The sequence below is a fragment of the Bos indicus genome, chromosome 2 (genome assembly GCF_029378745.1).
Source record: "Bos indicus isolate NIAB-ARS_2022 breed Sahiwal x Tharparkar chromosome 2, NIAB-ARS_B.indTharparkar_mat_pri_1.0, whole genome shotgun sequence".
Classification (NCBI taxonomy): domain Eukaryota; kingdom Metazoa; phylum Chordata; class Mammalia; order Artiodactyla; family Bovidae; genus Bos; species Bos indicus.
Window position 1 is genome coordinate 28,716,313 of NC_091761.1, and position 22,112 is coordinate 28,738,424.

General features: G+C 37.1%; 1 protein-coding gene across 6 annotated transcripts in view; it reads right to left on the bottom strand.

Moving 5' to 3' along the window:
* B3GALT1 (beta-1,3-galactosyltransferase 1) overlaps positions 1-22,112 on the bottom strand; it is a 619,500-nt gene that overhangs the window by 437,998 nt on the left and 159,390 nt on the right. For 4 of the 6 annotated variants that reach the window (XR_011569376.1, XR_011569375.1, XR_011569372.1 and 1 more), the window contains exon 1: positions 1-22,112. This exon is cut by the window's right edge. The exons of 1 other annotated variant lie outside the window; for it this stretch is intronic. The gene's annotated coding sequence lies outside the window, so the exon portion shown is untranslated. One more of the 6 variants, XM_070799108.1, reaches the window with a different exon arrangement.

Sequence of the window (22,112 nt, forward strand, 5' to 3'; positions counted from 1 at the left end):
CTTTTGATATCAGATAGTTTTCAGCTCCTTTCTTCCCTTCAGTGCTCAAATCCAATTCATCAGTGTCTAAGGACAAAGATGGATTTAAAATCCTAAAAGATGATGCTGTTAAAGTGCTATACTCAATAGGCCATCAAATTTTAAAAACTCAATAGTGGCCACAGGACTGGAAAAGGTCACTTTTCATTCCAATCCCAAAGAAGGGTAATGCTAAAGAATGTTCAGTTGCACAATTGTACTCATTTCCATGTTAGCAAGGCAATGTTCGAAATACTTCAAGCTAGGCTTCAACAGTACATGAACTGAGAACTTCCAGATATACAGCTGGATTTAGAAAAGCCAGAGGAACCACATATCAATTGCCAACGTCTGCTGGATCATAGAAAAAGAGAATTCCAGAAAAACATCCACTTCCGCTTCACTGACTACGCTAAAGTCTTTGTATGTATTACAACAAATTGTGGAAAATTCTTAGAGATGGGAATACCAGACCACCTTATCTGCCTCCTAAGAAATCTATATGCAGGTCAAGAAGCAACAGTTAGAACTGGACATGGAAGGATGGATTGGTTCTAAATTGGGAAAGGAGTACATCAAGGCTGTATATTGTCACCCTGCTTATTTAACTTATATGCAGAGTACATCATGCAAAATGCCAGGCTGAATGAATCACAAGCTGGAATCAAGATTGCAGGCTGAAAACTCAGTAACATGTGGCACCACCTTATGGCAGACAGTGAAGAGGAACTAAAGAGCCTCTTGATGAAGGTGAAAGAGGAGAGTGAAACAGCTGGCTTAAAACTCAACATTCAGAAAACTAAGATCATGACATCTGGTCCCATCACTTCATGGCAACCAGACAGCTTGTTGTTAAGGATGTTATGTTACAACCTAGTAGCACATACATATGTAAACATGTAGATATAAATTTGAATCACAATTTCACATTGCTACATTCTATTTTCTATTCTATTCTATACAGTAAATCTACACATTAAAAAAATCTGGTCACTACTAAATAAATTGTATAATCACCTAAATGCATCACAATCTAGAGTATGAAAAATCAACCAATCCAAATAAATGACAGTTTACCTCATTTAAAAGATTCCAAAATAGAACACTATACAACTTTAATTAACTAAACATAATAAAACATGCTTCGTATATTTTGTGTGTAGTTGGCTTTATGGCTATATCTATAATACATCTCACACCTTTCCAATTAATCAGTAGCTGTTTGAGTGTTTGGCTCCAGTTCTAGATGTGGTCTCTGATTAGTCAAAAAGTGGTATTCAAATGTAAGCATGTGAGCTTACATCTGTGGTGCTCCCAGAGATCTGGACAAAATACAGATGGCCAGAGCTCTCCCTCAGAGTTACTAATTCAACTGATCTAGAATGAAGACCAGGGAACTATATTTAAAGCAAATTCTCAGATGCTACTGATGCTGTCATTCCAAAGTTCACACTTTAAGAAATGTTGGGCTAAGTTACTCAGGGTAACTCCAGGCCACGTGTCCCAGCGATTCATTCAAGATGGGCAGCTTAAGTTCAGGCCCATTCAGTAACAAACATTTGCTCAAGAAATGGGTGTGCAATAGATTTCAGACCAAAGACAGGTAAGGGCAGGGATGAGAATAGGTTCTGGAAAAGCAGCTCCAATCATGGGCCAAATGTGAGAGCCACTGTCCCTGCCTTTGATCTACTTACACATGGGGAACTAGGAGTAGAGTGACGATCTCGTAAAGCACCTGACGAGGACACTGACACACAGAAGAAGCAGAACCATGGAACAGAGAAATGGACTTGCTTTCTGAAGCACTTCTGAGTGTATTCAGTTAATAACACAGCCCCCTGGAACTCTCAACATTGTTTAAGCTAGTTCGAGTTGAATTTTCTTTTCCTTAGACCAAAAATGCATTGTAGCTAATATACCTATATCCTTGATGGAGCAAAGTATTTAAAATTCCTTGGAAGTATATTTTAAATCTTTATGCCTTTTACAATAATCTCTCTGAACTGAAATGTTGCTGTGGGAAATCATCACAAGTAGATCCAAAACTGATATTTTACCCTGCTGCCATTAAGGCGAAGGGTGCACATCACATTCCAATCAGGAGTCAGCACTTTGCATTCCAAGAAAAAAAAAAATCATGGTTGCCCTGAATAATTGAAATCTCCCAAATAAATAAAAACTTAAGCATTACATACTCTAATAACCTGTGACTTTTGCAAATATATTCTGCCAGTGTGCCTTGCCTTTTCATTATCCTTATCAGTATATTTTGATGAACTGGTGTTTTTAGTCTTAATATGGTCCTATTTATCTTTTTCTAAAATTCCTTTATTATTGGGATTTTTCTGTTTTCCTATTTAAGAAATCATTGCCTATTTCATGGTCAGGAAGACTTTTTGTATATTTTCTTCTCAGAGTTCTATTGTTTCTTTTATCACATACAGATCTGAAATTAACTTTCAGTTAATTTCAGTTGACTTGTATGTATGGTTTGAGTTAGGCATCAAATTTATTTCTCATATAGCCAACTAACAGTTTTTTGAAAAGATCATCTTCCTCCATTGCTCTGTATGGTCTCTTTGCTTTAAATTAGGTGATCATATATGTGTTGGCTGGACCTCATTTTCAAGAGAATGAGATGTGCTGTACTCCACAATTTTACAGATATTTATTAACAGTGTAGCATTTAGAGCGATCTATTACGAATTAAGAACTGAATTCTTCAAAATGAAGGAGCAATGGCATTTTTATTTTACTTCTCTATCTTGAAGTTCACCAAAATCAACTAAAAATTATATACATATATATATGAAATATATATCACATACTCATGTGAATATGAATAAGGAACTTGCTATTTCCCCCAAATGATATTAGGTATATTTTTCCAAATCTGGTGAAACTTGGGTTTAAGTTTGCATAAACACTAAAAAATAACCTTGATTCAGTTAGAATTTTCCCTAAAAGTAAATGTCAGCATTCTGACAAGTCTATTGCATGAACATATTTTTTAGAAGTTTTCAATCTAGGGCAATCATAGGACACAGGAAAGTATGGAATGTCCCATGCATGGAGACCCATGAGTGGATAAATTTTGATTTAGAAATGCTTAACTTAGGTACATGAAATTCTTGCAAATGGAATTAGTAAGTTGCAATAAGGCTTAGTATTTTAAAACTGGTTCTCTAGGGGGAGATTTCCCTGACTTATTCATGCTCTTTCTTTGATCTTAGGTACAGGAATGTATAACCTGCAGGCTCCTGTACATGCCTGTGGATCCTCAGGTGTGGATGAGGCCTGAACACTTCCTGGAAAGTGTAGGTATTCAATACATCTATGCTAACTCGATTGTTTTTAGCACAGTAAAAATTAACATTTATTGACTCTGATTTTATCATAGTAAAAACTGTCATCTCATTTCAGAGGGATGTTCTTAGTCGCAAATGAGATAACAGATGGGACTTTTGTTTATTACTGCAAAATCCTATTCAAAGGGGTTATCATTTCTAACATTGCTTTCCCCTCTTAACATATTCAGTTTTCTAACAAGGCTGACAATTAAATAAGCAGATGATATTTACAAGAGGCGTATGTCTAAGCATCTCTCCTACACTATCAATTGTATTTGAGAAATTGGCTTCTGAAATTTTAAAGCATTTTTCCTTCCACAGAGCTCCCCAGATTCCTCTTTGTTTTTAATGACCAGGTTGATTTTTTGTGTTTCAGTGTCACCAGGTAACCGAGTGCAAAGACACAGGGGAGGCTGGGATGGAAGTGGTGGCTATGATGGTTAATGTCATGCGTCAACTTGACCAGGTCATGGGGTACCCAGATATTTGGGTGAACATGATTTCTGGGTGTGTCTGTGAGGTTATTTCCAGATGAGACTGGCATTTGAGTCAGACTGAGTAAAGCTGACTGCCCTCCCTAACATGGGTGGGCAACATCCAATCCACTGGGGGCCTGCAGAACAAAAAGGTGAAGGAGGGGACAGTGTGGTCCCTCCAAGTGTTTGAGCTGTGTCATGAGTCTCTTCCTGACCTCTCACTGGGATCTTGTGCCATCTGTTCCCTGGTTCTCAAGTCTTCAGATTTGGACTGAACTATATACCACGGCTCTCCTGGATCTCCAGCTTGCAAACAACAGATCATGGAACTTTTCAGCCTCTGCAAACATCATGCGAGTCAACTCCTATACACACACACACACACGTGTGTGTGTGTGTGTGTGTGTGTACAATGTTTACTGTGCTAAAATCAATTCAGCATACATATATTGAATGCCTACTACTATCTAGGCAATGTTCAAACCTCCCCCGCCCCCACGGAGCCATATATTTTAGCTTTGTTGATTGTGGTGGGCTTCAAGATAACAGAGCAAAACAACACTATTGCCCCATTATATGTATTTGTTTCTGGTTGTGTTCTCTAGAGAAATCTGATTTCCATCCCAGACTCTATGACTATTTGATATGGCTTTTCCAGAAGATTAGTCCTGATATTCCAAGCTAAGCTAACACTCCACTTGCAGGCTGTTGACTTGTTGGTGGTTTATACACACAAACACACACACAATATTACTGTCATTACTGTATACAATTACTGTGGCTCATCTGCAGTTGTAGGTTAAGAATATACAAATATAACTTAGACATGGTTATAACTTAATAAAAATTCAGTGCACATTTACAAAAACCTTAGATAATTTTGGATAAGCCTCTGGTGTAGATAAATAAAACTCTAACGTGCAAGATTCTAGTCTAGATTACTTTAAAAAACTGCAATTTGTATGCCAAAAAAGTAGACGCTGAAGCTCATTTAAAGTCAAGGTAAATTACATCTGTTACTTCAACTGATATATCAGTCCTATCATTCTGACAGAGAGGAAAATTCAATTAGTCTGACAGAAGTTCACAAAGAATTCCTGATTACTACCTCCTTCTTTTCACATGTTCTCAAAATGATCTGTTGTTAAAACTTCCACTGAGTTTAATAATAGCAAAAGTTTACCCCCTCACAAAAAATGGTTCCGAGGTCAACTGTTCTCCCACTTAAAAGAGAAAGTCAGTTAAACACTCAGTTGGCACTTCTCCAGTTTGCAGGCTGAAATGGTTTTGTATGAAAGTGACTTTGTATCATTTCAATTTTATACTGAACAGTTTTTCCTAAGTGACAAATGAAGTCTTGTTCTATGAACCGAAACTATGTGCTACTCATTTTCATTTCATCTTTGTCTTAAAATAATATAACTCTTGCATTAAAAAACTAGTGGAATATAAATGCAATAAAAAACTGCATTTCATATATTCATCTAATTGATACTGAACAAATAATTTAGCAATTATAAAATTGGAGGGGCTGTCTAGAATTTGGAACTGAGGCTCACACTCAAAGAAAGAAGCTAAAAAGCAGGATATATATAATAGGAAATATCAGAACTATATAAAGAAAATCTACCCTAAGGCATGAATGATAAAGTGAACCACAGAGGCAATGTTGGGACACTTTCAATCAAGGAGAGTAAGAATTTTGCTAGAAAGAGAGGATTAAAATAAACAGGAATAAATGAATACAGCAAAAATCTGTCTTATATAAAGCATTTGAAATATCTTTTAAAGAATGAAGGAAAAAAACAGAGGTAGGATAGTCTTAGTATAGACTCAGTACAGAAAATGAAAATTAGATGGAAATACAGTGTAAGATTGTATCAATGGGAGAAGGGCACTGAAGGGTTTACTGCACACCCTCAACCATGGCAAGCATACCCAATGATAAAGGTGCACCTATCAAGCTTGCTGAGGCTCACATCACTCTACTTCTTCCCTGTGAGCCTACATTCCCCAGGCAAGCAACCAACCTAATCCTGGCTCCCTATGTAGACTTTTCTTCAAGAAACAGGATATGATGGTCAACTACCATTGGTTGATCTACTGGCGTTATAAATCTCAATGTAAACAGGGATCCTCACTGTGGCTGCATATCAAAATCAGCTGGAAAGTTTTAACTATGTATTTCAGGACCATTCCAGACCAATTAAATCAGAATTGTGTCTAAGCATTGGCATTCTCTGCGTTATTCTCATGGCACTCAGGGCTAAGAAGCCGTGCCATAATTAAACTGGTAATTTGGCTTGAACATCAGCCTCCTGTCTCTTTGGTTATTGTTGTGTTGTCTCTTCATGATCAAATTCAATATGAACTGGAAAAATTGAGACTTCTGTATTTGCAAAGTTGGAGACTGCTCTCAACTTGCTACGTGAAGCGTGGTTTCTCTGAATCAGCAGCATGGGCACTACCTACAAGTCTTTCAGAAATTCAGAATCTCAGGGCAGCCCCAAGACTTACTGAATCAGACTTTGTATTTTAACAAGATTTTTGGTTGATTCTTTTTCCTATTAAAGTTTGAGAAGTACTGTGCACTGATGTTTCTCAAAGTACAGTTCTTACACCTGTGTATCTGAATGATGCTAGAGACGCACATTACTAAACTTCACCCAGACTGAACACACTGTGAGCCTGACTCCTCTGTCACATCTTTCCATTTCATCATCATAATTTTTCCAAATACTCCTGAGAGACACAGATAACTATGATCATGAACTGTTTACAAAAGATGAACCTTTTTTATAATTAATCAAAATAGTAAAAAAAAAATACTAGAAGAGTGTTAATCTTTGATGAATCCATGCCACTTAGAAGTCAGAATGACAATAAAAGTCATTACTAAAAAGGAAGAGAAAAATATTTTTAAAATATATTTTCCATTAAAAATTTTGTCATGGAGTTACAGTTATGCATGCAGCTGGCAGAGGCTCTATTTAGAAGAAAATAAACCATCTAGTATTCATATGGAATTGGTCATTCTACCACAGCATTCTGAATAATGTATGAGGAATCCAGGGAAGATTAATTTGAATGAAGGAATATTCTGAATAACTTTCACTTTTTAACTCACATCAAAACTGAAAAGAATATTACTGCTAACTCATTCATTCATTTTTGTTTATGTTCTGAAGGTTGCATGGTTGGGAGTCTTTCCCAGGAAAGGATGACAAGCCTTAGAAATTATCCAGTGCACATTCATTTTTCTTTCTTCTTTGATAGATAACAATTCCCTAAATACTCATTTTTTTTTTTTTTTTACAGCAAGGAAATAATAGATTCTCTCATTATTTAAGGGAGATGCTAAAGGCCAAAAAATATCTGGTCATTAATAAGAGTTCATGATCCTGACCCAGGAAGTGCTTCAGAAAAAGAGAGCTATCACTGTAGAATGATTTGATAACAAGCTTTGAAGGTATGATTCCCCCAAACATATTGTTTGATAGAATAACTGTGTTGAGGTTGCCATACCATGACCATTTTCCAGGAGAGTTCCTACTTTAAATCATATCTTTAATGTTTGTTTGCCTTAATGGATTACAAGATGCAGCTATGAGGAGGGGTCACTGCCATTATTTGCTAGAAGTATCAAAAGAAGCATGACTCTCTCCACCTTATACACTCTGGCAATCTCCCTTGTTTGAGCAGGATGAAAGCGTCTGACTGCTATTTTGATCTGAATTCAGGAAGCAAGGCAATGCAGCTCATGTTCTTCCTCAGTATCTCTGCTTCTGAATGTGTTTTCCTGGCAGATTTTCAATGTCTCTCTCCAATAAAAGTTAACAAATGTAAGAAAGAGAAGCCATAAATAGCAAAACATCCAATTTCAACAATATATAAGTAAAACAATTTATAGAGAACTAGATATCAGAATCAGAATTGTTCCAAATGGTCATTTTGTAAATATTACAAGACACCTTACAATAAAAAAAAAAAAAAAACAGATGTACTTTTTTTAAATAATCAGACATCTAAATCCAATAGTCTGGGCCATTAAAACTAGAAAAGCATCTGGCTATATTCATTCATAGATCCTAAACCACAATGAGACATTAAAATAAGTAAGAATAAATCCAGTATACTAAATAACTAATAAGAAAGGGTGCCATCAAATCAAATCTTGAAGATTTCTAGATGATAACATATGTATAAGATTGGTAGAAAAAAGCATGTAAAATGTAAGAATTCACAAAACTGCCAGTGACTTTTTCAGAAGACCTATTAACAAACCAGTACTTGGGGCAGCAAGAATTGAGGAGCAAGACTGAATGATGGGCAGTGTAAGTGGGCCCATCAACAACAAAGGATGTACTAACAAGTCTAATTCACTTGCTTTCAGAATGGCTGGTTCCAGAGTTTGAGCTAAAAATGAAAGAACAGTCCTTTAAAGCCAACCTGCCACCAGAGATTCAGACTATGGGTGAAGACAAAAGCCAAAAGTGGGGTCATGGGCCAGGAAAGTTCTCAATCTCTTCATGAGGCTGGGAATTCAACTACTCACAGCATATAATGCAAGAGTCCACGTGACCAATCACATGCACAACCTACTCATACAGCTAGGGAGCCTACAGTTAGACTTCAGATTGCTGGTTCCTGAGAGCCAGTAGAGAGAAATTAATACAGTTTGGCAACTAGTACAGATCAATCCAGACTCTATCCTTTATATCAATGACCAACTTTGTTTAATTAGCATTCTCAAAAATTAATCATGATCATTATTTTTAAGGGCTCAATTAGAAGGTTAAATAAAACAATGGCTGTGACTGGAGGGAAAAAATAGAGAAAACAAATTTTTAAAAACAAACCGAAAAAGATCAAGGTTAAAGGTCTGAAAAGCTCAATCAGGAAAGTATCTCAGAATACAATGCAAAGGGAAAGAAAAAATACAAAAGAAACGCTGTAAGACACAGAGGATCAATTAAAAATAGCTAGCAACTAGCAAAATGGTAATTCCAGAACAGAGCTATGAAAAAGATAAAGGAAAAAAATAAAGGCCAATATTAAAAAAATAAAATAAATTACCAGGGCACAACTAAATTAAGAACCAAATAAAGAAAAAAAAGGCCATATAGGAACAATAAAAAAGTTATTTCCATAGACAAAAGAATCGCATATCAAACTTTTAACCTGTAAAATGAAATTTTAGGGAAATCATAGTGCAAATTCATAAGGCACAGGAGTGATGAATGAAAACTTCACCTCTTGTGCCCAGTTAAATCAGTATTTTGAATTCATGTTCATAATGTATTAAAAAATCTCAAACTGTTACAATGTATTGGCCTTAAATTTTTTCTTAGTGATGTCTGAGAAAATAAAACAAAATCCAAGATTCTAGAATACAAAAGATAAAAGAAAGGTATGCCAAGAGCTCAGGAAAATGTGTATTTAATTTCAAATAACTGTTTATATTGTAGTTGTAAAACATACTGCTTTTATTACATAAGGATTCATGAAAGAGGCATAATGGAAAAACATAATATAACTATTTCAATTTGGTAACTAAAATTGTAAACAATTACCGCAAAATCTGAAAAGCAATTAGTAGGGGAGAAGAAATAGGTAAAATTTTTGCTAAGCATCTTTTCTCATTCACAAGTGAGGTTATAGATTTAGGTTAGATGTTTCCATTAATAGCAGAATATACGTTTAAATATTATCTGTGGAAAATTAGGGGTAATTTTTACTAGTCAAAATAAAACTAGACTATGATGAAATCAATAAGATCAAAATATAGCTGTAACTTTAAATACTAATTCTAACATTACAGAGAGGGAAAAAGTTGGGCTTAAAGCTCAACATTCAGAAAACTAAGATCATGGCATTTGGTCCCATCACATCATGGGAAATAGATGGGGAAACAGTGGAAACAGTGCCTAACTTTATTTTTGGGGGCTCCAAAATCACTGCAGATGGTGATTTCAGCCATGAAATTAAAAGATGCTTACTCCTTGGAAGGAAAGTTATGACCAACCTAGACGGCATATTAAAAAGCAGAGACAGCATCTTAAAAATGCCAACAAAGGTCCGTCTAGTCAAGGCTATGGTTTTTCCAGTGGTCATGTATGGATGTGAGAGTTGGACTATCAAGAAAACTGAGCATAGAAGAATTGGTGCTTTTGAACTGTGGTGTTAGAGAAGACACTTGAGAGTCCTTTGGCCTGCGAGGAGATCCAACTAGTCCCTCCTAAAGGAGATCAGTCCTAGGTGTTCATTGGAAGGACTGATGCTGAAGCTGAAACTCCAATCCTTTGGCCACCTGATGTGAAGAGCTGACTCATTTGAAAAGACCCTGATGCTGGGAAAGATTGAGGGTGGGAGGAGAAGGGGATGACAAGAGGATGAGATATCTGGATGGCATCACCGACTCAATGGACAAGGATTTGGGTGGACTCCGGGAGTTGGTGATGGACAGGGAGGCTGGGCGAGCTGCGGTTCAGGGGTTGCAAAGAGTAGTACACGACTGAGCGACTGAACTGAACTGAACATTACAGAAAGTATATACATATAACCCAAATCCAACAACCTAAAACAAAATAATATATAAACTTGAAAATAAGAAAATTTAAAATGGTATATGAGGGAAATATCTGTAGAAAGCAAGCAGAGTTGATAATACTGGTATGAAAATTAGGATTCAAAGGAATTTAATCAGTGTGAGTGAAGTGCTAGTCAGTCAGCCGTGTCAGACTCTTTGCAACACCGTGGACTGTAGTCCGCCAAGCTTCCCTGTCTATGGAATTCTCTAGATAAGAATGCTAGAGTGGGTTGCCATTTCCTTCTCCAGGGGATCTTCCCAACCCAGGGATCAAATAAACCAAACTCTCCTGCATGGCAGGCAGATCCTTTACTGTCTGAGCCACCAGGGAAGCCCTACAGTTGTCTAAGAAGATATAAATACAAGACTTCATGCAATATAGCTTTCAAGTACAGAAGCAAAACCTGAGTACAAGAAAGTTGACCAAAAAAATAATCATATTGAATACTACGAGTGTTAATCATTAACACAACTATCTCAGGTATCCATATATGAAGGTAAAACCCTATTTAAAGTTTAAAGAATTTGAATAACAAAAATGAATGACATTGATACATACATCAACATTATATACATATACATTATATGTATATATACTATATGTATAATACATATGCTATGGAGTCCATAATGTATACATAGTATATAGTATGTATGTATATGAGATATGTGATATCATAATATCAAAGGGCAGAAGAAAGGGGCAAAACAAGGCAATTTTTTTTTTTCCATGACTGCTTTTGAAAATTCACTCTGTGGGTCTTGGTCTTCCCTTGTCCTTAGATAAAATCTTAGGCAGATCTCCACCTTCTTTGGCCACTTTATGATAATATAAAGTCCTTCTGTTTCCTATAGATGGAAACACTGCAAGGGGAAAGGGTGACATAGTTAGTTTTTCTCTATTGACCCCACCTGAAGATACTGTCTCTCTTCCCTATATTAACTCAGTAGACTCCCAAGGCTCTTTGAATGTGGTGGGCAGAAGAAAGAAGCAGAGACTAACTTCCTAAAGTTATAAGCTAGAATCAATAATTCCTTAGCTTCAGTTCAGTCACTCAGCCATGTCCAACTCTTTGTGATACCATGGACTGCAGCACACCAGGCCTCCCTGTCCATCACCAACTCCCGGAGCTTGCTCAAACTCATGTCCATTGAGTCGGTGATGCCATCCAACCATCTCATCCTCTGTCATCCCCTTTTCCTCCCACCTTCAATCTTTCCCAGCATCAGGGTCTTTTCCAATGAGTCAATTCTTTGCATCAGGCAGCAAAAGTACTGGAGTTTCAGCTTCAGCATCAGTCTTCCCAATGAATATTCAGAACGAATTTCCTTTAGGATTGACTGGTTGGATCTCCTTGCAGTCCAATGGACTCTCAATGTCTTCTCCAACACCACAGTTCAAAAGCAGCAATTCTTCGGCACTCAGCTTTCCTTACAGTCCAACTCTCACATCCATATATGACTACTGGAAAAAACATAGGTTTGACTAGACAGACCATTGTCGGCAAAGTAATGACTCTGCTTTTTAATATGCTGTCTAGGTTGGTCATAGCTTTTCTTCAAAGGAGCAAGCGTGTTTTAATTTCATGGCTGCAGTCATCATCTGTAGTGATTTTGGAGCCCAAGAAAATAAAGTCTGTCACTGCTTCCATTGTTTCCCCATCTATTTGCCATGAATTGATGGGACCGGATCCCATGATCTTAGTTTGGTTAAGTGCTGAATTTCACTTCTGAGTGTGCTTTGTGGGTTTTGTGAAGAGTATTCACTGCTTAGAATCTTTCTCTGAAATCCTCTGGTGCACTTTCCGGCTGCACGCTTAGGATGACCTCTCCCCACTCCCAATTCGGATTTTAGTTCTCAACAGTCTAAGCCTAGCCAACCCCTCAGAATTCCACCAAATCTCCAGGTTTCACTCCTAGAAATAATCCCAATCAGACAACCCCAGGGAACTCTCTGTGTATATCCAAAGGAAACATGCATTTCTTAATCAATCTTTGAGAAAGCAGTTATTCTCCAAATTATAGTCTTCTACTGGGCTGCCACAAGCAACTTCCATTTCTTGCAGTTTGGTTCTCTCAGGCATATCAGTCACTAATTGATATGCATTGTTTGAACCTCCAGAGAAAACACCACACTTTCTCAGGTTTCTTTGAAACCTCCATCAATCTACTGAAGATTGGAGGAAAAGCACCTCCCTTTCTTAGTCATGTTGTATGTGGGGGTATGCCACAGCACTGCAACAAGTTTTTACAAAGAAATTCTCTCTCCAATCTTCAATTCCTTACCTATCCTCTTTTATAGCTAGAGGTTGACAATCTGCTCTGTAAGGCATGTGTAGGTGGTCTAACACCTTACTTTAGAACATGACAGAAGTTGTCACCTACTGTTTTCTGTCATTTTGATTCACTAGAAACTAAACTCATATCCCATTTAACATCTTGTTACACAAGAGGTTGGCATTGGAGGTAACAGGTCTACCCATGCAGACTATAATTTTCCAGTGTCTATCACAGATCAGACATCAGCATGAAGATGTGAATTTCTTCAGCTCAGGTCAAGGACACTGTTTCCCATGAGAGTCAAAGAAATCTGGGACAACAGTGGCATATGATACTCTTAAAGAAGGAACAGCTGAGTATTTGAGATTTAACTGTGGTCAAGAAGGCTGAGTGCCAAAGAACTGATGCTTTCAAATTGTGGTGCTAGAGAAGACTCTTGAGAGTACCTTGGACTGCAAGGAAATCAACCCTGAATATTCCTTGGAATAACTGATGCTGAAGCTGAAGCTCCAATACTTTGTTCACTTGATGTGAAGAACCAATTCATTGGGAAAGACCCTGATGCTGGCAAAGATTGAGGGCAGTAGGAGAAGAGGGCGACAGAGGATGAGCTGGTTGGATGGCAACACCAAATCAATGCACATGAGTTTGAGCAAACTCCGGGAGATAGTGAAGGACAGGGAAGCCTGGTGTGCTACAGTCCACGGGGTCACAAAGAGTCGAACACAACTTAGCGACTGAATAACAACCAAGATATATGTGACACTGGGAAAATCGCCATTGCCTCCATTACTTCAGGCAATAAAGAGAAAAGCAAAAATTCTTTCAGCACGTGGATCAAGACCACTTCCAAGCCTTAAAATATAAGCTGAGTAGTAAATTCATAAATAAGGTGTGATCTTTTCAGTTTAAGGTCAGAGGATACAATTAGCCTTACTCCATGAGTATCTCCTTGACAAATATCATTTTGAATATGTGATTAGGGACAGAAATTTAAAAACTAAACTAGGCAGTGATTCCTCTCCCCTCCCAAACTGGAGAAGTTATCAGATCCAAATGGAAAACGTGTGCCTACTGCTTCCAGCAGAATGTTCAACCCATTAAGTCTTCTTAACATGAAGACTGTTCAGATAGGAAGCACTGGAATTAAGTGTTCAGAGCTCTTCGTGTTTAACCAGAGAATATATCTGTAGTGGCTAAATACTTCACCCAACTTATCTCATTCAAGATTAGAAGGCACAAACAAATGCTCATTTATCCTAGCAGACTATAAGACAGCTTCAGACTCAGGGGAAGATTTCTAGAACCCTGTGTGTGGAATGTGCTCCACCTAGTGGGAGTTCAAAAATCTAGAACCTTCCATCCCTCAACAAGAGAGCCCTTCAAGAAGAGGAATTTAATGAAAATCTACTAAATATAACAGGGATACAATATAGACTGCTGTTTCATAATGCTACCAGGACAATCATACTGGTTTTCTTTTTTTCACACTGGGAAACGTATCTCAGTTGCATTATCTCTGTATTTAGTGTGAGTGATGGAGATTATATATCCAGAAGCCAGGATGCAGTTAACTGCAGGGACAAATTTCAGGTATAATACTTCTAAGTATCAAGATAAGAGTCAGGCTAATCATCAATGGTAACAAACTAGAGTGAACGTTCCCAAATCAGGGACTGCAGGATAAAAGCAAAATGGATGACTCTCAGAAGCCCACACCATGTCTAATACGGTGGTGCAGATTTTACCTGTATGTAAAGTGAGAGATGAAAATGGGTTGCATTCATTAACCAACTATTTATTGGGTAAAGGCGCTGTTCTAGGACCTTGGGACACAGCAATGCAGTTTATGATTCAGTGGAAGGAGACAGATATTGAGCAAATACATTAAATAAATAATACATATGAAAGAAAATGAAAGTTATAATCTATATACCAATACAAAAATGTAGATTATAAATAAATATGTGGTGTTCTGAGTGGTTTTTAAGAGAAATGAAGTAAATTAAATCCAAGTAAGGGAATGGTTAGGGGTTATTTTTATTTGGTTGGTCCAAGAAAGATCCCTGAATAAGGACACAGATTAATGGAGACCTGGAAGTAAAGAGAGAACAAGTCATATACACGTCTGAGGAAGAGCGTAGTAGAGAGGGGAAGCCACACGTAAAACATGTGCCTGAGGGAAGACTATTCTTGGTGGGTGGAAGGATAGGCAAGGAGGCTAACCTGAGTGCAAAAAGGAGAAAAAAGGAGAAAAGTAAGGAGGAGTGGCCAGAGGCCAGATGGTGTAAGGAATTTCAGGCTTTGGTTGAGCACTGTGAATTTTGAATGAGTTGAAGGTTTTGAGTAGAGAAGTCACAGGAGTCATCTTCTAAAGGACTCTTCTAACAATGTAGAATACAGAGGGGCAAGTGCTGGGTAGAGAGATTAGTTGAAGTGTTATTGTAGTAGTCATGATGGGGCATAATGATACTTGAACTGAGTGTGAGTACGTGTGTGTGTACAGAGATGGAGAGAAACAGAGACCAAGGCAGAGAACAGAACTCACATCCATCAAACAGAGACTATAGAATATTTTTCAAGGAATTATGAAACATTTTTAAAAATGAATCATTTATTAGGATATCAATTAGCACTCAACCAATTCTAACAAGCAGAATAGAAACAGACAGCATCTTTCAATCACAATGAAACTATACTCAACAGACTAGAGTGATAGACTAGAACACAAAACTAACGCACTGGAAAATCTTCAAAGTCCTTTATATAACATTTTGCTTATAGCCTGATAGTCCTTACTAAACCAGGGTCAATCTGTAGCCAGTCTTCTTGTTTGCCCAGGTATACAGGAAAACTGAGAGGCTTACATTTCTCAGATATACATCTCAGAATAATTTTTCTCCAAGTCCAGGGCTTCTTGTGATTTCTCCCCACACTCTATCTCCGACAATTTTTTAAATTATACATCTTTAATTGCAAGCATGTATTTTTTAAATGTATGTCTCTTGGTAAAGCCTCTCCTGCTTCTTTCCTATTGTGTTACTCCAAGTCTGACTTGCCCTGTGCATACAAAGGCTGGAGTTGCACTGAAGGCCCCTTCACTGTGACTACAGAACGGGCTGCTGTCCAGTGGGAGTCTGCTCACATTAATTTTTAAAGGATAAACTATCAACAAAGGCCTTTCCACAATGACTACAGACATAATTTTTCAATCATGTGTTCTCCGTGTGAATACAGGTTAGCTCTCTCACTGACATCTTTCCCACATCCATTATATTCAGTTTTTCCTAGTGTGAATTCTCTGGTGTCTGATACACACTCTGGAAGAAGACACTTCCATATTCATTCATAGGGTTTCTCTCCAGTGTAGTTTGTGATATTGATAGGAGCAGAGTATGAGTCAAGGCTTTCCCACATAGAGACGTGTATGGTTTTCCTCAGTATGAATTCACTTTAGGTATTTGAAGGATGAAAAATTACTGAAAGCTCTATTGTGTTGCTCATAGACATCAACTTTCTCTCCCATGTGAGTTCTCTTTACCAGGAGAGGGAATTGTCTTGGGGAACACCCTGTAATTCATGCTGGGAAGCAACTGAGTGAAGTAAATGTTGAATATCTAGTATTCAGACAACAACTCTTGTAAAACATGTGAGGATTCATGTCATGAATGAAGGGTATAAAATAGTATGTCACGAATGAAGGGATGTCTTAAATGATCATTTGACCTCTGGAGATTGGTGGTTAGTCACTCAGTTGTGTCCAGCTTTTGCAACCCCATGGACTGTGGCCTGCCAGGCTCCTCTGTCCATGGAATTTTCCAGGCAAGAAGAGTGGACTGGGTTGCCACTTCCTTCTCTAGGGGATCTTCCCAACGCAGGGATTGAACTCGGGTCTCTTTCACTGCAGATGGTCTCTTGTATTGCAGGTGGATTCTTTACCAACTGAGCCACTAGGGAAGACCCTAGTCCACATTAAAGATCTCACATTAGTGATATCAATTCTAAAGGAAAAGGAGAAAAGTGCAGCTGGAGTTCATATCAGAATATTCATATTGGGAAGATACACAAGAAAAAACTCTTTAGCACCCAAATGAGCAAGAGCATTAGACTTTTGCTGGATGACCTATTATAGAAAATATGCACAGAGGATAAAGATTTAGTACTCTTAAAAAGGTTGAGCCCAGAATTTGGCAACAAGTAATAAAACAACTAGATAAATCTTCTTCAGTAAATTTGTATTTGCAATTAAAATTAAGAAAAAGTTGTTGAAAGAACTAAAAGGAAAGTATATCTCTCTACAAACTTGTTTTCAGTTTCTTAAATTTTGCTTTTCTAATTATACACTTAAAGCATTTAAAAAAAAAAGTGTGTTGATCACCCACTATCAAAGTAAAAATTAATTTAAAATGGTTTTATTGAAATCATCGAAGAGGAAAGACTCATACATTATGTATCTTTGCTTTTGAGAATTAGTCACAATGTTTTCATTCTATTTTATAACGTAGACTTGTAATTTTAAGACCTACTCCTATTTTCATTACCAGTTCTATATCACAACATTTCCATTTGAAGAGTCTTTATTTTCACAGATTTTGTTGTTTGCTTACATTTAAGGAAAGGTACAAGGATGAAACATTTTTTAATCTCATAGACAAATAAGTGACTAGTTGAATAAATTTAGAACTTAATTAGAATTTAGAATCACAGCGCTTTCCCTCAAACTCTGTAGAACAGAAAAATAAATATCGCTTCAAAGAATTAAGTACAAGGAAAAAGAATGGGAGGAGATATTTACAGATTAAATTACATTTTAAAGATTTATTAACCAAACAATTTGTAAATGCAAATCCTATCCCAAATAGGATCCTGATTTGAATAAATCAAAAGTAAATGTATGAAGTTGGGATGACTGATACACTGACTGGCTATTGAATGATATTACAGAAATACAGTTTTTTAGGTAGGGTAATGGACTGCAGTTAAGCTTTCAAAAAAGAGACTTTGTATTTTAGAGACATATATTGAAATATTTATGAAAGAAGTGATATGATATCTTAGAACTGCTTCTAAGCTCAGAGGGATGGTGGCTGGAGATACGAATGAAATCAGGTTGGCAATGAGTTGATAAATATTGAGCTGGGGAATGGGTACATATGGGTTTATTATACAAATTTTCTCTAGTTATATGTGTATTTGAAAGTTTTCATAATAGAACAAGAATGGGGAAAAGGCTAATTATAATTTATTCTTTTCTATAGTTGTGGAATAAAGATCTAAAAATACAGTTTCTTTGTCAAGAAAGGTGTTTTTTACTCACGATTTTCAGCCAGAATGCTTGTTGAATAGCTTTTCCTTAAATTCCAATATCCTTACTATTTCCACATCTTTATCTTTTAAAATTAACTCTATGAATTTTGTTAAATATCAAATTATATCTTTACCTATGAAATGATATTTATGTGTTTTAACATCATTTTAATATGTTTTTATTTCTCTGCCAATTCTATGTTGCTTTCCACATCATTTATCTTTTTTTCTGCTCAGTTAAATGTTTGTTATTATTGCATTCTGAGCTCTATAACATTTGCTCAGTTTCCTCTTGTATACTTTCTGCTCTTAATTGGTTTTAAAACATTTAAAATTTTTTCCATAACTTTACATTCATTTATTGCTGATCTCTCTTCAAACTTTGATTTGCCACTTGGATAGCTCCATTTTTTATAACCTCTTTTCTTTTATTTTTTATCTCTCTTCTTATACAGTCTATGATTTCCTCTTTTGTCAAAAAGGACAGAACAAATAGAATCTGAAATTTCTTGCTGCATATATAAAATATTTTTCAAGAAAATATATTTGTACTGATGGCCAATAGGCATTTGAAAAGATGCTCATCACTGCTAATTATTAGAGAAATGCAAATAAAAACCACAATGAAATACCACTTCACACCAGTCAGAAAGGCCATCATTAAAAAGTCGACGAATGATAAACTCTGGAGAGGATGTGGAGAAAAGAGATCCCTCTTACACCATTAGGAATGTAAACCGGTGCAGCCACTATGGAAAACAGTATGGAGGTTCCCCAAAGCACTACAAATAGTTACCATATGATCCAGCAATCTCACTCCTAGGCACATATCCAGACAAAACTATAATTCAAAAAGATATACACACTGCTGTGCTCATAACAGCACCATTTACAACAGCCAAGGCATAGAAGCAACCTAAGTGTCCATCAACAGATGGATAAAGATGATGTGGTATAGATTAATATACAATTAATCAAAGTACAGTGAATAAGTACTCAGCCTTAAAAATAAATGAAACAATGCTACTTTCAGCAACATGGACGGATGTAGAGATTATCATACTAAGTAAATGAGAAATAGAAAGACAAATAACCATATGATATCACTTATACGTGGAATCCAAATAACAACACAAATGAACATATCTACTAAACTGAAGCAGACTCACAGACACGGCCAAGCGGGGAGTGAGGTGGGGGAGGGAAGGATTGGGAGTCGGCACTAGTAGATGCAAACTATTATATACAGGATGGATAAACCACAAGATCCTACTGTACAGCATAGGGAACCATATTCGATATCAATGTTCATAGCTAATGTGATTTAAGCCAAATAAATTGATACATATTTTAACTAAATCACTTTATCATATAGCAGAAATCAACACAACACTGTAAATCAACTATACCTCACCAAAAGTTAAAAGAAAAATGAAGTCAGCAGATTAACAATAACAGAAAGAATATGGTTTTAGATGCTTTGGGGATCTTTATTCATAACTGCCAGAACTTGGAAGCAATCAAGATGAACTTCAACAGGTGAATGGATTAATCTGTGGTACATCTAGACCGTGAGTATTATTCAGCACTAAAAGAAAATGAGCTATCAAGTGTCAAAAAGACACGGAGAAAACTTAAACACATATTAGTAAGTGGAAAAGCCAATCTAAAAGGGCTACAAACTATGTGATTCCAACTTGAAAAGGCAAAACTATGAAAATAATGAAAAAGATCAGTGATTGCCAGAGTTTGAAGAAGAGGCCGAGGATGAATAGGCAGTAAGTGGAGGATTTTTAGAGCAGTTAAAATCCTCTGGTGCACGTCATACATTTCTCCACACGCACAGAATGCACACCACCAAGAGTGAACTGGGATGGATTAATCAACTACATACTTTGGGTGATAATAATGTGTAAGTGTAGGGCTTCCCAGGTGGCTCCAGTGCTAAAGAATCCTTTTGTGTCACTGCAGGACACACAAGGGATCGCTGGTTTGATCCCTGGGTTGGGAAGATCCCCTGGGGAACGAATGGCAACCAGCTCCAGTATTCTTGCCTGAAAAGTTCCATGGACAGAGGAGCCTGATTGGAAACAGTCCATGAGGGTCGCAAAGAGTTGAACACGACTGAGCGCACACACGCAATGTGTAAGTGTAGACTCCTGGGTTGGGACCAATGACTCTGGTGCAGGGTGTTGATGATGGGGGAGTCTATATATGTGGGAGGGCAGGACAACTATGGGAAATCTTCACCTTCTGCTCCATTTTGCTGCTCTAAAAATAAAAGTCTATTTGTTAAAAAATGATTTCCCTCTGCCTCTTGAATACTTCATTTTTTCATAAGCCCTCTTGAATTTCTTTTTTTTTTTTTCATTCTTCAAAAGTGGCAAGGCTCTCTATGCCTGGTATTTCCCAACAAAGCCATAGGCTTTCTCATTTTCTACTTGCATACTGTAAGAAAAATTCTTTTAAAGCTCAGTCCAGACGGCTTACTGCTCATACGCAGACATCCATGTATAAGAGTAGTGGGGCCACGGAGGCTGTGAATGATCCCAGCAGACCAATTTTACCTCTGCCTGCTTTCCTCTCTGTTTGCAGAAGCTTCTGGGTCAGGAGTTAGATTGGGTGATACCCAGCTTTCTTCCAGGTGCAGCAACAGTTGTCTTTCTTTGGATCAATCTCACTAACTTCCCAGTCAACAGAACCTCCCACTCAGTATCAAGATACTATGATTCCAGATCCATAGTTCCTGAAATTGAATTCCCCAATTCAATTTCATCATGGAAGTCACTAAAGTGCTAAGCCAAAATCACAGCTGTCGTCATTACCACACATTTTCTGTTTCCTTTACTTTTCTTTTTTTTTTTTTTCTTTTCTGATTCTTTTTTTTTTCTAATTTTATTTTATTTTTAAAACTTTACATAATTGTATTAGTTTTGCCAAATATCAAAATGAATCCGCCACAGGTATACATGTGTCTATTTCCCAGGTTTCGCACAACTACAACTTACAGGAATTCTGCTGATCCATGACAGTCCATAGGGTTGCAAAGAGTCTGACACAACTGAGCACACTTATACACAGTATGACTCATGAGGGCCCTCTGGGAGTTGCCAGATCAGTCTCTCAGGGCTTATATCTGCATACTTCCTATATGACAATCCATCTCTTCTGGGCCAGTGACTTATGAGTAATTCCTTCTTTATTCATGCCGCATCTACCGTCATTCTAGCAGAAAGTATTTCAAGTCAGTGGAAGACTTACAGCTTATTCTCTAGTTTCCACTGTTGTTGCAGATTCCCCCCTATTATTATATTTCCTGGAAATTTTTCTTAGTACATGAATTACTCCTTTCCTAAAAATTCTCTAGCCGTCATCTTTTCTGGAGAGATTGACCACATTTCAGATGATAATTCTGAATTGCCTGAAACAGCAGTGTGCTTTGTCTGTCTTTTCTCAACAGGTGTCCTAATGACTTTAAACTGCTTCTGGTTGATCTGGAGACCCTTACCTCCACCATGGGCTTCCCTGGTGGTTCAGCTGGTAAAGAATCCACCTGCAATGTGGGAGACCTGGGTTCTATTCCTGCTTTGGGAAGATCCCTTGGAGAAGGGCATGGCAACCCACTCCAGTATTCTTGCCTGGGAAACCCCATGAACAGAGGAGCCTGGTGGGCTGCAGTCTATGGGGTCGCAAAGAGTCAGACACAACTAAGTGACTTTTACTTTTACCTCTAACACAGTAAACAGAAAGTTGTCAGTGATGTATTTTTATCACCTCAAATAAGAGAAGTCTCAATAAACAACAGAACATGAGGTCCAACTACTGTCAAGACAAATGATTTAAGGACTGATATCCTACAAGCAAAAATCTCTATGAAGGAGATATTCTCAAACAATTGCTCTGCAATCATAACCTCTTACAGGCTAACCCACTTAGCTGCTCAGAGATGCATTTTTGCAACTTAATTAGTCCTGTTGAATTCATCAAAAAGTTATATTATTTTAAAATAAAAACTCTCAAGGGTCCATTAATGAAATTTTTCTATAGTAGGTGTTAGGTAATATTGTGATGAAATTTTACTAGGTTACAGTT